The 13,903-nt window shown below is 42.5% G+C and overlaps 1 long non-coding RNA gene across 1 annotated transcript; it reads left to right on the plus strand.

Moving 5' to 3' along the window:
* The first annotated feature begins 2,293 nt into the window (after nt 1-2,293).
* Nucleotides 2,294-11,343, plus strand: LOC129397223 (uncharacterized). The gene is made up of 3 exons (XR_008624465.2): nt 2,294-2,648; nt 9,497-9,570; nt 11,285-11,343. It is a non-coding gene; the product is annotated as an uncharacterized LOC129397223 (long non-coding RNA).
* The last annotated feature ends 2,560 nt before the right edge of the window (nt 11,344-13,903 follow it).

Raw genomic sequence — 13,903 nt, forward strand, 5'->3', positions numbered from 1 at the left:
AATTCAGAAACAATGTGACTTTCGTCTGTACTTAGAGCTGCCGTCCCCACCCCAACAGCCACAGGTTTCCCTCCTCACCCCCTCCACTACCAGCTTAGGTGCCTGGGTGTGTTTGCCACACATGTAAACTGCGCCCAGTGGCCCAGCAGGGCAGGAGTAAGCTGTGCATGCCACCCAGGCCCCAGGCGATCATGCAGGCCAGGGCCCCCAGATAGGGGACTGTGTTTACTGCTCGCCATCCCCTCCGGCTCGTTGTCCCCTCTGGCTCGCTGTCCCCTCTGGCTAGTTGCCATCTCCCGCCACACTCCCAAAGAGACTTTTCTTTCATGGCTGAGGATTTCAGCTCGGTCTGAACCAGCGGGTAGGATACAGTGATTAAAGGAACCCATTTGCACAGAGCAAGAGGTTTTCCTCCCAGAACCCCACTCCTTTTTTTTTTTTTCTTTCACTTGAAGCTGTTTTTTTTCCCCCTTTTATATGTGAGAGGGTTTTTTTCCTACCCCAGCACTCTGCTTATGATAGGAAAACAACAGAGGAGAGACCTGCACTGGCTAATAACTGCAAATTTGGCAAGGCCTGTCTGGGACTTAATCTAACTGAATCCATGCATACCCTCAGGCACCTTTTTGTCCCAAACTGAAATTCTAATCTTTGGGTTGCAGCCCTAGAAAGGAAAACCAGATCCAAGGGGTCCAAAGCCAGGGAACAGGCACAGTGTAAATGGACAGGACTACTTCCTGCCAATTAACCCCCGCTTCATGGAAGGGGGACATGCTCCATGGTGTAGATAAGGCCCAGGGAACTCAAAGGTTGTCAACAGTAGGGGAGGTAGAGGCATAGGTGAGTGTGGATAATTCCTATTCTCTAGGCCCTCCCTGCTTCATGGGTGCTAGCCACATTGGCACCCATGGGTGGCACCTGCGAAGGTCACAGGGACTCTGAGATAAAAAGATGGAAGGGAAAGTGGGACACCCACATTCTCTCTCCCTCACACCCTGAGTTTTCACTGAAAGAAACAAGGGAAATGAGGGACGCCTATTTCCCTGTCTTTGCGAATGGGCAACCAGTTATCTTCACCACACCCAGTTTATACTCCTCTGGAGTGTATCCTGAGTCACTGGGACTGCTTTGACCTTCAGACTCTGTAGCAAAAACACATTATAGCCCTTTGCACAAAGGTTTGAGACTCTGGAGCAAAAACACATTATATCCCTTTGCACAAAGGTTTGGCCAAATTATGAAGTACTGGCTTGGCCTCAGAAAGGAACCATTCATTTTGATGCCATCCGGTAGTTGGCCCTTTTCTACAAACGCAAGGTCAAATGGTCTGAGGCCCCATATGTGCAGGCTTTCTTTACCTTTCAGGGGAATCCATACCTTTGCCAACAGTGTGGAATTGATCCAGCCCTGCTATTTGAAATCTCAGGAGAAGCTGCAAGGGTCAATCCCAGGGAACTAAAGAAATGAATTCTAAAGGCACCCGCAGGCAGGGGAGCCAGCTCCCTCCAGGCCTGCTCCTCCAGATCCACCCCATCCTCCCTCTCCAGCTTCCCTCTTTCACTTGCCCTCTGTTAGAAATCCTCACCCTAGACAAGCCCCATTGTCACTCTTGCCCCTCTAACAGATGCCTGGTGAATTTGACCCCAGTAAGGTCCAGGTCCCATTTTCGCTGCAGGATTTAAGGCAAATTAAGGGGGATCATGGTAAGATTTCAGATGACCTGACAGATATATAGAGGCTTTCCAGAATTTAATCCAAGTATTTTAACTCTCCCAGAAAGACGTTATGTTACTTTTGAATCAAACCCTATATAACACTGAGAAGCAGGCTGCTCTACAAGTGCAGAGATTTGGGGATGAGCTTTGTATCACATATAGCATCAGGGAAGGGACCAAACTTTACCCAAATGGGAGAGAAGGAGTACCAGTGGATGACCCTAAATGGAATCTCGATGATGAGATGGGAAAATAGAAGAGGAGACACTTTCAGGTGTGCATAATAGAGGGCTTATGTAGGACTAGAACTAAGCCTCTCAACTATACCAAGTTATCCGTGATAGACCAGGAATTTAATGAATATCCCACTGCCTTATTGGAGATGCTAAGAGGGGCCATTGGTAAAGCACACCTCTCTATCTCCTGATTCTGTCAAGGGACAACTAATCCTAAAGGATAAATTTATTACTCAGGCACCCCTGATATCAGGAGGAACAAGATAGTACTTTAGAGAACTCCCTGAAAGTGGCAGCCTTCGTCTTTTACAATAAAGATAGGGAGACACAAGAAAGGGGCAGAAGCTTTAATGGCCAGCATGTAAGCCCACAAACCCCAGAATTCGCAAGGTGCACCTGTTAACTGCTACAGATGTGGCAAGAACAGTTATCTCTCTTCTAAATTTTAACGGTTCCCATACAAGGCTTAATATCTTTCCAGGGTGAAACAGCTGGGGTACAATGTTATTAGTATATTTCACTTTCTTATTTCTGAAATCTTTCGCACTAGATTCTTTCCTTGTATAATACGTATGTTTGGCCCTTGCGTGCTTAGCCTTGTAAAACTTTTTTTTTTTTTCTCTCTCGCCTAGAGGTCATCAAACTCCAAATGATCAGCAACTGGAGCCAGCCTTGCACAATGTCTCTCTTTCACCAGGTAACCCCCTGGGAGGAATCTGACTGCGATTCTTTCCAAAACACTGCTCTCTATCATCAGGAAGTAGCTAAGACTGGTCATGGTCCATATTCTAATGGCAGTTAGATGTCCCTCTTCAGAGGGGAGAAATTATACAGACAGCAGGCAGGGAAATAGTGGGTAGAAGAGGGCGGTCCCCAGTGAGGGCCACATCCTCAAGCTTGGACCCAGAGTCCAAAGTGAAAACATGTATTCCTGTTTTCCCACCTGAATGTTGCCTTTTCCAAAACCAACCTGTCCCACCCCACCCCCCATCCTGTACCCATAAAAACCCCAGACCCCTTTGCCTTAAATTTATGTGAGTCCTTCTGTGTCAGGCTAGTCTGTTGAAGAGAGCAGATATTTGGTTGGTGAATTCTTATCCTTCTGCCATTCTGTATCTTTTAAATGGACCATTTAGGCCATTTACATTCAATATTAGTATTGAAATGTGAGATACTATTCTATTCATTGTGCTGTTTCTTGCCTGAATACCTTGGTTTTCTTTTACTGTGGTGTTGTTTTATAGGTCCTGTGGGATTTATGCTTTAACAGGATTCTGTTTTGGTGCATTTCAAGGATTTGTTTCAAGATTTAGAGCTCCTTTTAGCAGTTCTTGTAGTGCTGGCTTGGTATTGGAGAATTCTCTCGGCATTTGTCTGAAAAAGACTTCATCTTTCCTTCACTTATGAAGCTTAGTTTCACTGTATACAAAATTATTGGCTGATAATTGTTTAAGGAAGCTAAAGATAGGACCCCAATCCCTTCTAGCTTGTAGGGAGGGCTTCTGCTGAGAAATCTGCAGTTAATCTGATATGTTTTCCTTTATAGGTTACCTGATGCTTTTGCTTCATAGCTCTTAAGATTCTTTTCTTCATCTTGACTTTAGATAACCTGATGGCTGTGTGCCTAGGTGATGATCTTTTTGTGATCAATTTCACAGGTCTTTGAGAGTCATGCATTTGGATGTCTAGGGCTCTAGCAAGGCCAGGGAAGTTTTCCTTGATTATTCCCTCAAATGTGCTTTCCAAACTTTTAGATTTCTCTTATTCCTCAGGAACACCTGTGATTATTAGGTTAAGTCATTTAACATAATCCCAAACTTTTTGGAGGCTTTTTTCATTTTTTAAATGCTTTTTTCTTTGTCTTTGTTAGATTGGGTTAATTAGAAAGCCTTTACTTTGAGCTCTGAAGTTTTTTATTCTACTTGTTTGATTATATTCCTGAGACTTTCCAGTGCATTTTGCAGTCCTTTAAGTGTGTCCTTCATTTCCAGAAGTTATGATTGTTTTTTAAATACGCTGTTTCACTGGAGATTTTTCCATTCATATTCTGTATCTTTTTAAAAAATTTCTTTAAGTTGGATTTCACCTTTCTCTTTTGCCTCCTTGTTTGGCTTAATAGTGGACCTTATGAATTATTTTTCTGGCAATTCAGAGATTTCGTCTTAGTTTTGATCCATTGCTGGTGAGCTAGTGGGATCTTTTGAGGGCGTTAAAAACCCTGTTTTTCTCATATTACCAGAATTGTTCTTCTGGTTCCTTCTCGTTTGGGGAGACCATGTCAGAGGGAAGATCTGGGATTGAAGGGCTGCTGCTCAGATTCTTCTGTCCCGTGGGGTGCTCTCTTGATGTGGTGTTCTCCCCCTTCCTCTAGAGATGGAGCTTCCTTACAGCCAAACTGCAGTGAGTGTCATTTCTCTTCTGGGTCTAGCCATCCAGCAGAGCTACTGGGCTCTGGGCTGGTACTGAGGAGTGCATGCAAAGAGTCCTGTGATGTGATCCATCTTCAGGTTTCTCAGCCATGAATACCAGTACCTGCTCTGGTGGAGGTAGCAGGGAGTGAAGTGGACTCTGTGAACTTCCTTGCTTGTATTTTTGTTAAATGCACTTGCTTTGTGTTGGTTGGCCACAAATTCATGCTGGCCCTTTCAAGAGTGCATCAGTTGCAGTAGTATAGGGAGAATCAGGTGGTGGGCAGGGCCCTTGAGCTCCCAAGAGATTATGTCCTTTGTTTTCAGCTACCAGAGCCAGTAGAGAAAGACCATCAGGTGGGGGCAGGGCTAGGTATGCCTGAGCTCTGTCTCTCTTTGGGTGGGGTTTGCTGCGGCTGTTGTGGGAGATGGGAGTGTGGTTCACAGGCCAGTGCAGTTATGTTTCCAGAGGGATTATGGTTGCTTCTGCTATGTCATGCAGGTCCAGGGAAGTAGGGGAAAGCAGCAGCCACAGGACTCACCCTGCTCCTACGCAGCCTACAGCCCAAAAGGTTGGTCTCACTCCCACTCTGCTGCCCCAGTAGCACCAAGTTTATTTCCAGGCAGCCCATGAGCAGGGTGGAGAACTTGCCCCAGGCTACAAGCCTCCCAGCTGAGAAATCAAGCCAATTAGCAGTTCCTCGGCTGTCCCACAGAGCCTGCAGCCCAGCAATCCACCTCCTTCAAAGGGGCTTTCCTGTTAAGTTCCTGTGGTAGTTCTTGGAGCAAAAGATCACGATGTGGGTCTCCACACACTGCTATGTCTATCTGAGAGGGAGCTGTGAGTTTCTCTTGGCTTTCCTGTTAAGTTCCTGTGGTAGTTCTTGGAGCAAAAGATCACGATGTGGGTCTCCACACACTGCTATGTCTATCTGAGAGGGAGCTGTGAGTTAGTCCTGCCTCCCGTCTGCCATTTTCCCCTCCTTTGTTGAACATGTTTTTATTTTTCTTATGTAAATACCCAAATGTGGGATTGTTGGGTCATATAGGAAGTATGCATGAAACTGTATAAAAAGTTTCCAACTGTTTTCCAAAGTGGTTGTAACATTTCGAAGTCTTACCAACAACATATGAGAATTCCAGTTGCTTTATATCCTTGTCAACACTTGGTATTGTTTGGTATTTTGTTTCTTTTTGGAAAAATCATTTTTAAAAAAAATTAATTTATTTTTTCTAGTAGAGATATAGGGATTCTTTAAATTTGAATAAATTTCAACCTATTTACCAGAGGACCCCAGATCATGGTAATTTCAGTATAAACAAAGGGCTGTTATCATGTTTTGTAATTACAGGATATCAAAATATGTGACATAATGAAATATATGAAACAATATTTTTTCTCTTAAAAATAAATCTCAACCAGCAATATGGTGTGGAACAGAGACCAAAGTGTCCACTCCTTCCCATCTCTCCTCCTTACCACCTCACACAGAGTTTAGAAGAAATGGGATCCTTTTTGTCAGGAAACAGTGATTGTGCATATTGTACGACTGACTTCACTCTTCCTGGCAGTGGGATTTTGGCACTGGAGTCAGAGAAATTGCTAGTCCTCTTGGTTGTTTCTGTCATGGTGGAGTCATTCTGTGAGATGTTTCTTGACTGTGGTTTCCAGGGTACTGATGTGACAGAGATGCAAGTTCTCTTACTGCACTCCTTATTAAGCAACAACTTGATAGCATAGAGAGAGTTGAATGGGTTTCCAGCTCCTTCAACAGAGAAGACATTTCTTGCCAGTATTTTGGGGAGGGGAAGAAACTTCTCAGAGAATTGTTAAACAATGCTGACAGTGCTTGGATGCATTATTATTATTATTATTATTATTATTATTATTATTTTATAGGATTTCAGCTTAAATGAAAACCAGATTCTGTCACCTCGTTGTGGCTTTAGTTGGGGTAAAATACAACCATACTGGGCTCATCAAATCTTTCTTCTTCTTTTTTTTAATCCAAGGCTAGTGGGAGCTAAATCCATAGAAAACAATGTTTGGTTTAGCCTCACATGTCTGGCTGGTTTTCATGCACTATAAGAAAACATTGTTGAAAATAAGAATCCTCAGTAAAGATGACTTCATGGGGTTTTGCAAGCCAGTTTAGATGGAATCAGATTATGCTGTACCTTGTTCTTCTAATCTATATTCAAGTGATCTGAGGCTTACCCCTCAATAGGTTTATATAATCACCTACTGTGGGGTATTGAGAGATGGTTGCAGGCAAACAGCATCACTTGCAGTCAGCTTGGTCCCTATCCTAATGAAATCTCACAGTTGAAAAATGAGCTGGCTGTCACTGAAACAGGATCCCCATTCTCCAGCACAGGCTCACGTTTCTGCAGCCTGGCTAGGTCAAGGCTGGCAACCTGGGAGATCTAGGGTACAATAGTAGAGATTAGAATGAGTAGGACAAGTGAATGTACTGAATGAATAGAACAGAGGCATGAAAAAGCTCCTGAATTTCCTACTGTGTTTTGAATAATCCCTTTGGTTTAAACCGTTGAGAGGCCCAGATCAGAAATAACAGCAGAGATCGAGAAACCAGGTAGATTTACAAAGAGGAATCAATACATCTAAGGAGCCGCAGGGAAATATTCCCTAACATTTTTTCTGTCACCCTTTCTTCCCAGTCTTGATTTCCAAAGGCACAGCTCCTGTGAAGCCTAAGACCCTAAAACCCTACTCTGTAAGAGAAAAGGGTGGGATTTGAGATCCTAGAGACCTACAATATAGCACCAATCCATCCCTTATTAGCTCTTGATCTAAATTCTCTGAAGACTGCTTTCCTCATCAATAAAACAGAGACTATAATCTTTAGTTGTTATGAAGATTGAATAAGAATAAATGTAAAAGTGCTTTTTAAAACATGGAACAAGGAACAAATATTTGTTATAGAAAGACACTGGAAATGAGCCTTCACAGACACCTCACCACCTGCTCACCTTACAAAGGAGGAGACTGAAACTCCAGAAATAAAATAATTTCTCCATGAAGATTTGCATTCAATCCTTGCAACTCTGGATTCTCTTTGTAGTTCTATAATTAAGTGACTTATCCCCTCCCATGATTTGATGTGTGGCTGCTTTACTGGTAATGACAGAGTCTACTTTCAACATGCCCTCTCTCCCTCTCCTCTTCCTTGTTAGCAAGTATCTTGTCAGGATTAACAGAAATGGGTGATGAACGAGGACTAGCTAGGCAGAAAGCTGCCCAGGTCATAATACCTGCAGCCCCCGCCGGCACCCACGAGGGCTATCACTATAACTCAGAGGCTGTGGCTCTAGAAAGGTCCATCTGTCTAAATTCTATGAGTGCTGTGAATGTGGAGTTCTCATCCACGGTTGAGAACAGGACTCTCAAATTAAGGAGCACAAATCCTCTGGAATCTGTAGATGTAAAATCAAGAGATGACGCCTTTCCTTGGAATACACACCACACACACACACACACACACACACACTTTAATAATCTTAACAAAAGTTTTGGCAGTTAGAAAGATAATAGGTCCTTCTTGTCATAATTCTTAGTGAGGAGGTATGTTCCTGTAATTGGACTGGTTTCATGAGACCGTGAACTCCAGGGTTCCATGAATGTATTCTGCAGGGTGTAGAGAATTTCTTTCCTTTATAAGGGATTTTTCTATTATTCAAATTTTAGAAACACTGTGACACATCTGGGATGGTTTATTGCAGAGCTTAAAAATACAAACATAACTTGAAATTTGTTTTTTGTTTTTAATCTTATACTGTAGTCCAAGACTGTTCTGGAGCATCAGTTATAGATTATAACCCTCCCCTGTGAAACCTCAGAACACCTCTTCCTATAACACATGGTACTTCCTTTGTAAACTGTAAAGTAGCCCCATAAATATTTTCTATGGGCATAAAAACTTTGTTATTGCAGTTATGGGCCTCCACTGCAAATCTAATATCTTACTGAATTACAGCAGGGATTAATCTTGATTTATCACATAGGTTGTGCAAGAAATGTCTTGTTACTATATATATATACACATATATATACACATATATATATATTTCAAATGTCTTGTTACTATATATAAATATATATATATATATATATTTCAAATCGAATTAAATCAGACTCCAAGTCTCCATGATAGGAAGATGATGGACATATGAAACAGCTTGACTGGGCTCCACCCCCAGTAGTGCAGAGGTCTCAGGGACCACATGATGCCCATGATTCTGGAAGTCCTCTACGGACCTCATCTCCAGGCACCACTGAGATGCTTTTGGTCCAAGAGTCCATGACCCCTTGAGCTTGGAAGCACCAACATATTTATACCACTTAAGGCACCTGAGTCTTCGCTGAGACCTTGAGCCCCTAGGCCTGGGTCTGACCTGCCTGATTATGCCGAGCTGTCCTTTCCTTGGAGGCCCAGCCCCCTTTTCAGGAGGGATGAGGGAGCTGGCCATGAGTTCTTTTCACCACTGTGGAAGTCAGGGAAAAGCAATGCTTCTGAGCCAACACTGTACATTGTTCCTCTTCCCATTACATGTTTAGTCCTCGAAGGCCCTCCTCTTTCACCTTCCTTTCTGAGATACCAAGTTGATTCCCCTTAATACATTTAAGCATGGTGAAATTGAATCTTTGAAATTCAGAGCAGTCATTTTACTATATTCACTTTCCTCAAGTTTGTTGTAACTCTGAGACCCAGTGCTTCTGGATTGAATCTTAGGGGTTATGGGGGTTCTTCTTTCTTTGGATTGCACAAGAACAGAGGAAGCTTACATGGAAACCGTACAATGTTGGAGGGGCCTCTGATCTGTGGTCCACTATGGTTACCGTTAACCACTTGAGGGTCCAAAGCTGTGGTTGGGGCTTAGAAACATTTTTGAGGAGAAGAACCCTTATGTCCAGATGCAGCTACCTTCAGAGTACCCTATCCTTTCTATCTTGGGATAGAAACTCTAGTACTTCTCTGGCTTATGAAGGCAAAGCCAACCACAGGGCCCAGTGACTCACAGGATCCTGTATCTACACCCCTTCCAAAGTCTGAGAATCCTTTCCTCTCTCTCCTGCTGCCTGCAAGAGCTCTCACTTCTCTTCCTGTTTTTCCAGCCTAATTTCAGGCAATGGAGCACAAAGGCCAGCTCTCTACTTGGAATGGAGTGGAAAAACAGAGAGCACAAACAGTAAGTAATATTTAGGGGAATTCCCCTTCCAGAGAATTCTAAGGAGAAAGCTAGAGAGATTAAAGTGTGTTTTCCTGCTTAGAATGTGGGGGTAAAAGTTGAAAATAGACAATCACAAATGCAAATGTATAGTTCAGTAAATAATGCTGCACCCATTCATTCAATCCTTTAACAAAAATGTATTGAATACTTAATATATGCCAGGGACTGGGGTTAAAATAGATAAGCCCAACCTAATTCAGAGACAGGTAAAGAGAACATCATGCTACAGCTTAAGTGATCTAAGCAATGGGAAGAACATGAACCCTGCAGTTGAGGTGTCCTAGGTTAAAACTTTGACTCAGCTGCTAACCATGTGAGTGACTTGTGGGAACTTCTTCCCTGAGTCCTAATTGTCTTTATTCACTCAATTGGGCTGTGGTATCTGTGTCAGATTGCTGACTGTTCTACATGCCTGGCTTTAGGAGTCCTCAGTGTATGTAAGCTCTCACCCTCTCCACGTGTTGCAACATAATTCAAATTTTATCTCCAAGTTTATGACATATTTTCTTTTTCCTAGAATAGTATGAATAAATACCTTTTATACCTAGGTTTTATCATTATTATTTTATTATCCTTGTTAAACGGAATTCCGGACTTTGTATTTCTATGTGCTCTTTCTTCAAAGCTGCTTGCAGATACCGTTGAGACTCTTCTTAGAAAAGGGAGGAAATATCCAGTTTCTCCAAGTCATACCGCTTGCCCAGTTGTCACTTTAGAAGTTAACTGAGAGTATGCCAGACACTAGATGCTAAGCCGCCTCTTTTTCAGAATATCAGTATCTGCTGAGGCGCTAGTGAGCAATGACACACTGCAGTGGTCTCCCTCAAGTAAGCTCTCACAGCCAGATCATCGAGGGACTCTAGTGTTCCCTTGTGCACATGTGAGTTCCTGACTGTACAGCATCCTTTGATGCCAGCCCAGGAGTTCTCTCCTCTATCACCTGGGTGAGAATCTAGGTCAGGAAGACCCAGACACTTGGCAGTGGCTGCCTCTGTGTGTGTATCTGTGGGGGCGTTTGTGTGCCTGTGTTTAGATCTTGCTTTTTGTTACACCATGTGCTGTGTAGACTATTTATTTTAGACCATTTTAATACTTATATTTTATTATAAATATCTTATTATTTATTTATTTTAAAATGTAAAAGTATATTTTGCCTTGGTAATTACATAACATGTTTTGAGGCAATTAGAGATGTCCTAAGGAATTGTTTACTCGGGAGAAAATAATCGTTATCATAGTGACAATAGCTACAATGAATTGAGCACGTTTTATGTGCTAGGCTCAGCTCTAGACACTTTACAAACCCTTTTTCTAATCCCCACCTCAATCCTACAAGAACCAACTGTGTCACCCTTCTTTTGCAGGTGAAGGGATTGAGGCTCGGGGGAAGAAACTTAATTTGTCCACAACTATGTGGTTCATTAGAGCTTCTACAGTGGAATTTGACCCTGGTTTTGTCTGAACCTAACTTCCAAATTATCTCTAGTTTTCCACCCACCCACAATTCCATGAGAATTGGGAAAGAAAAGTGCATCTCAAATTGAAACACATACACAGTTAGTGTCTATTGTGCCTGGAATAAGTGAAAGTTTTGAAAAAGTTTGGAAGAACTCAACTTTGTAGTAAACTCTCTGTAGATTTGCTTATCACATGTGATTTGTATTTTTATAAGGTGTTGGAAAGACAGTTCCCAGAGTGCAAGGGTTTGGAAGTGCAGGAGACCAATTCCAGGTGAGTGTGTGCTCCTCTCCCTCCTTGCAGCTTCCTATCCCCTTTAGTGCACCATTTTTAATTGGTCTTTTCAAGCTTATTTATGCCCCTATTCATCTGTGAGCTACTTAATTGAAGGATTTGTCTCAGTCATCTCTGTATCCTCAACATCTAATACCACTTTCTGACATACATGTTACAAGACACTTGCTGGTACTTAAAAAAATTGATGAAATATTACAAAATCTGTATTTTGTAATAGAAATAATTTAGTTTTTAGTATATTTAGAACATATCTGTTGTCACTTAGCATTGCTCATGTAGCCAAATCTGTTAAAATCTGTTCTGTTCTACTGACTCAGAGTTTGGGTAATTTTCTGCTTCATCTATTTCATATAATCCCTTTTGAGCAACCCCTGACAAAGCATTCACTGTGAAAAATGTCTTAAAATACACTTTGGTTACAATTAGGCATTCCAGTTGCCTGCTGTAATGTTATTTCAGTTCTTTACCCAGTGGGGTGCCCTTCCCCAGCCACGTTTTTGGGCATTATTAGGAAAGAGTTGAGGCTAAGCCTTCAACCTGGGCCTGTTAGTAACGTCCCAGTAGCCCTGGTGCCCGTCAAGCAGTGGTGCATTCTTCTGTGGACTTTCCTGGCACAGCACCATCAACCCTCCCAATGCTGGGTCTCCCTCCTCTCTTCCACCCACTTGTGCCTAGCCACCTCCAACTACCTGTGTCTCATTGTGACAGGCAGTGATGGTTAATAATGAGAGTCAACTTGAATGGACTGAAGGATGCAAAGTATTGTTCCTTGGTGTGTCTGTGAGGGTGTTGCCAAAGGAGATTAACATTTGAGTCAGTGGACTGGAAAAAGCAGACCCACCCTCAGTCTGGGTGGGCACTATCTAATCAGCTGCCAGCACAGCCAGAATAAAAACAGGCAGAAGAACATGGAAGGACTAGACTGATTTAGCCTCCGAGCCTCCATCTTTCTCCAGTGTTGGATGCTTCCGGCCACTGAACATCTGCTCCAAATTCCTTAGCTTTGGGACTTGACTGGCTTCCTTGCTCTTCAGCTTGCAGATGGTCTATTGTGGGACCTCACCTTATGATCATGTGAGTCAATACTCCTTAATAAACTATCCTTTAAGTGTCAAGGCCCTGAGGTCTGATTCAGAAGCTGCCAGATTTATATCAGCCTCGGTGATTTTTCAGCCAAATATTCCTTCTCTAGTATCTAGTATCTAGATGGACCACATTGCTTTCTTCTTTCCACTGCTGTTCTTTTTTTTTTTTTTTTTTTTGAGATGGAGTCTTGCTCTGTCACCCAGGCTCGAGTGCAGTGGTGCGATCTCAGCTCACTGCAACTTCTGCCTCCCGAGTTCAAGCTATTCTCCTGCCTCAGCCTCCCAAGTAGCTGGGACTACAGGTGTACGCCACCTTGCCAGGCTAATTTTTTGTATTTTTGGTAGAGACGGGATTTCACCGTGTTAGCCAGGATGGTCTTGATCTCCTGACCTCGTGAGCTGCCCGTCTCGGCCTCCCAAAGTGCTGGGATTACAGGCGTGAGCCACCATGCCCGGCCTTCCACTGCCATTCTTATGCTTCTCTGAAATCACATGCATAAACTTCTCTAATTAGAACAAAAGTATCTTTGAAGGAGGGAGCCATGTCCAGTTTGCTCTATCCCTTCTCCTTTTCCTTCTGCTTTCCCTCTTCTTATACATTAAAGATGCTTCATGGATGGTTTTGACAGAATGGAAGAAGATAGTACCTTGGCTATCTGTGGGGATACAGTAGAAAGAACACACTGATGCACTAGCTGCAGATGACCAGCAGCTGAATTCCAGTTCTACCCTTTGCAAGAAATCGTGGGCACATCGCCTTCAAAACATTCTTTCTTCTTAAAACATGCAGGGGATTTTAGCGAGGCCTTTTAGCTAATGAATCTCCACATCCAAGATTCCTGCTCCGGGAAACTCCCTGTAGCCTCCTTTCTTCCTAGGGACTTGGTCTGCTCTCTACTTTCTTCCCCATAATAGCAATGACATCTTTGACATTTACTGCTTGTTGAATTTTTCTTCTCCTCCAAACCAGTTACAGTGTTTCTCTTGTTTTTCTTGCTTTTCTTATATCTTAGTAGGCTTTTGATAAATATGTATTTGTAGAAAGACTGGTCGAATGGATGAACAGAAACTCTAATATCCTGCTAATTTCTTCCAGCGATGTGTACTAGTCACTAAATCCTGCTAGGTCATACTAGAAGCTCTTTTCCCATCTTATTTTGCTCCCCAATCCCCCTACAAAATAGAGCACACAGATCTCCTCTCTCACTCAGATATCATATCTCTAAGTTGACGTTTCCTAAAAGTGTTTCTATAGAAGAACACTAGCTTTATAACAGGCTCTAGTAAAAAAAAAAAAAAAGAAAAAAGAAAAAAGAAAAGATGAAAGGCCACATAAATTACTTGACTGATAAATGTATTTTTTTCTGAGTAATATCTATTCATATCAGAATCAGTTTGGAAAGCACTCTTCTATGTATTCATTGTTTTCTACTACATAAAAGCTCTTCTCA

The sequence above is a fragment of the Pan paniscus genome, chromosome 12, assembly GCF_029289425.2.
Source record: "Pan paniscus chromosome 12, NHGRI_mPanPan1-v2.0_pri, whole genome shotgun sequence".
In the NCBI taxonomy this organism is placed as follows: Eukaryota; Metazoa; Chordata; class Mammalia; order Primates; family Hominidae; genus Pan; species Pan paniscus.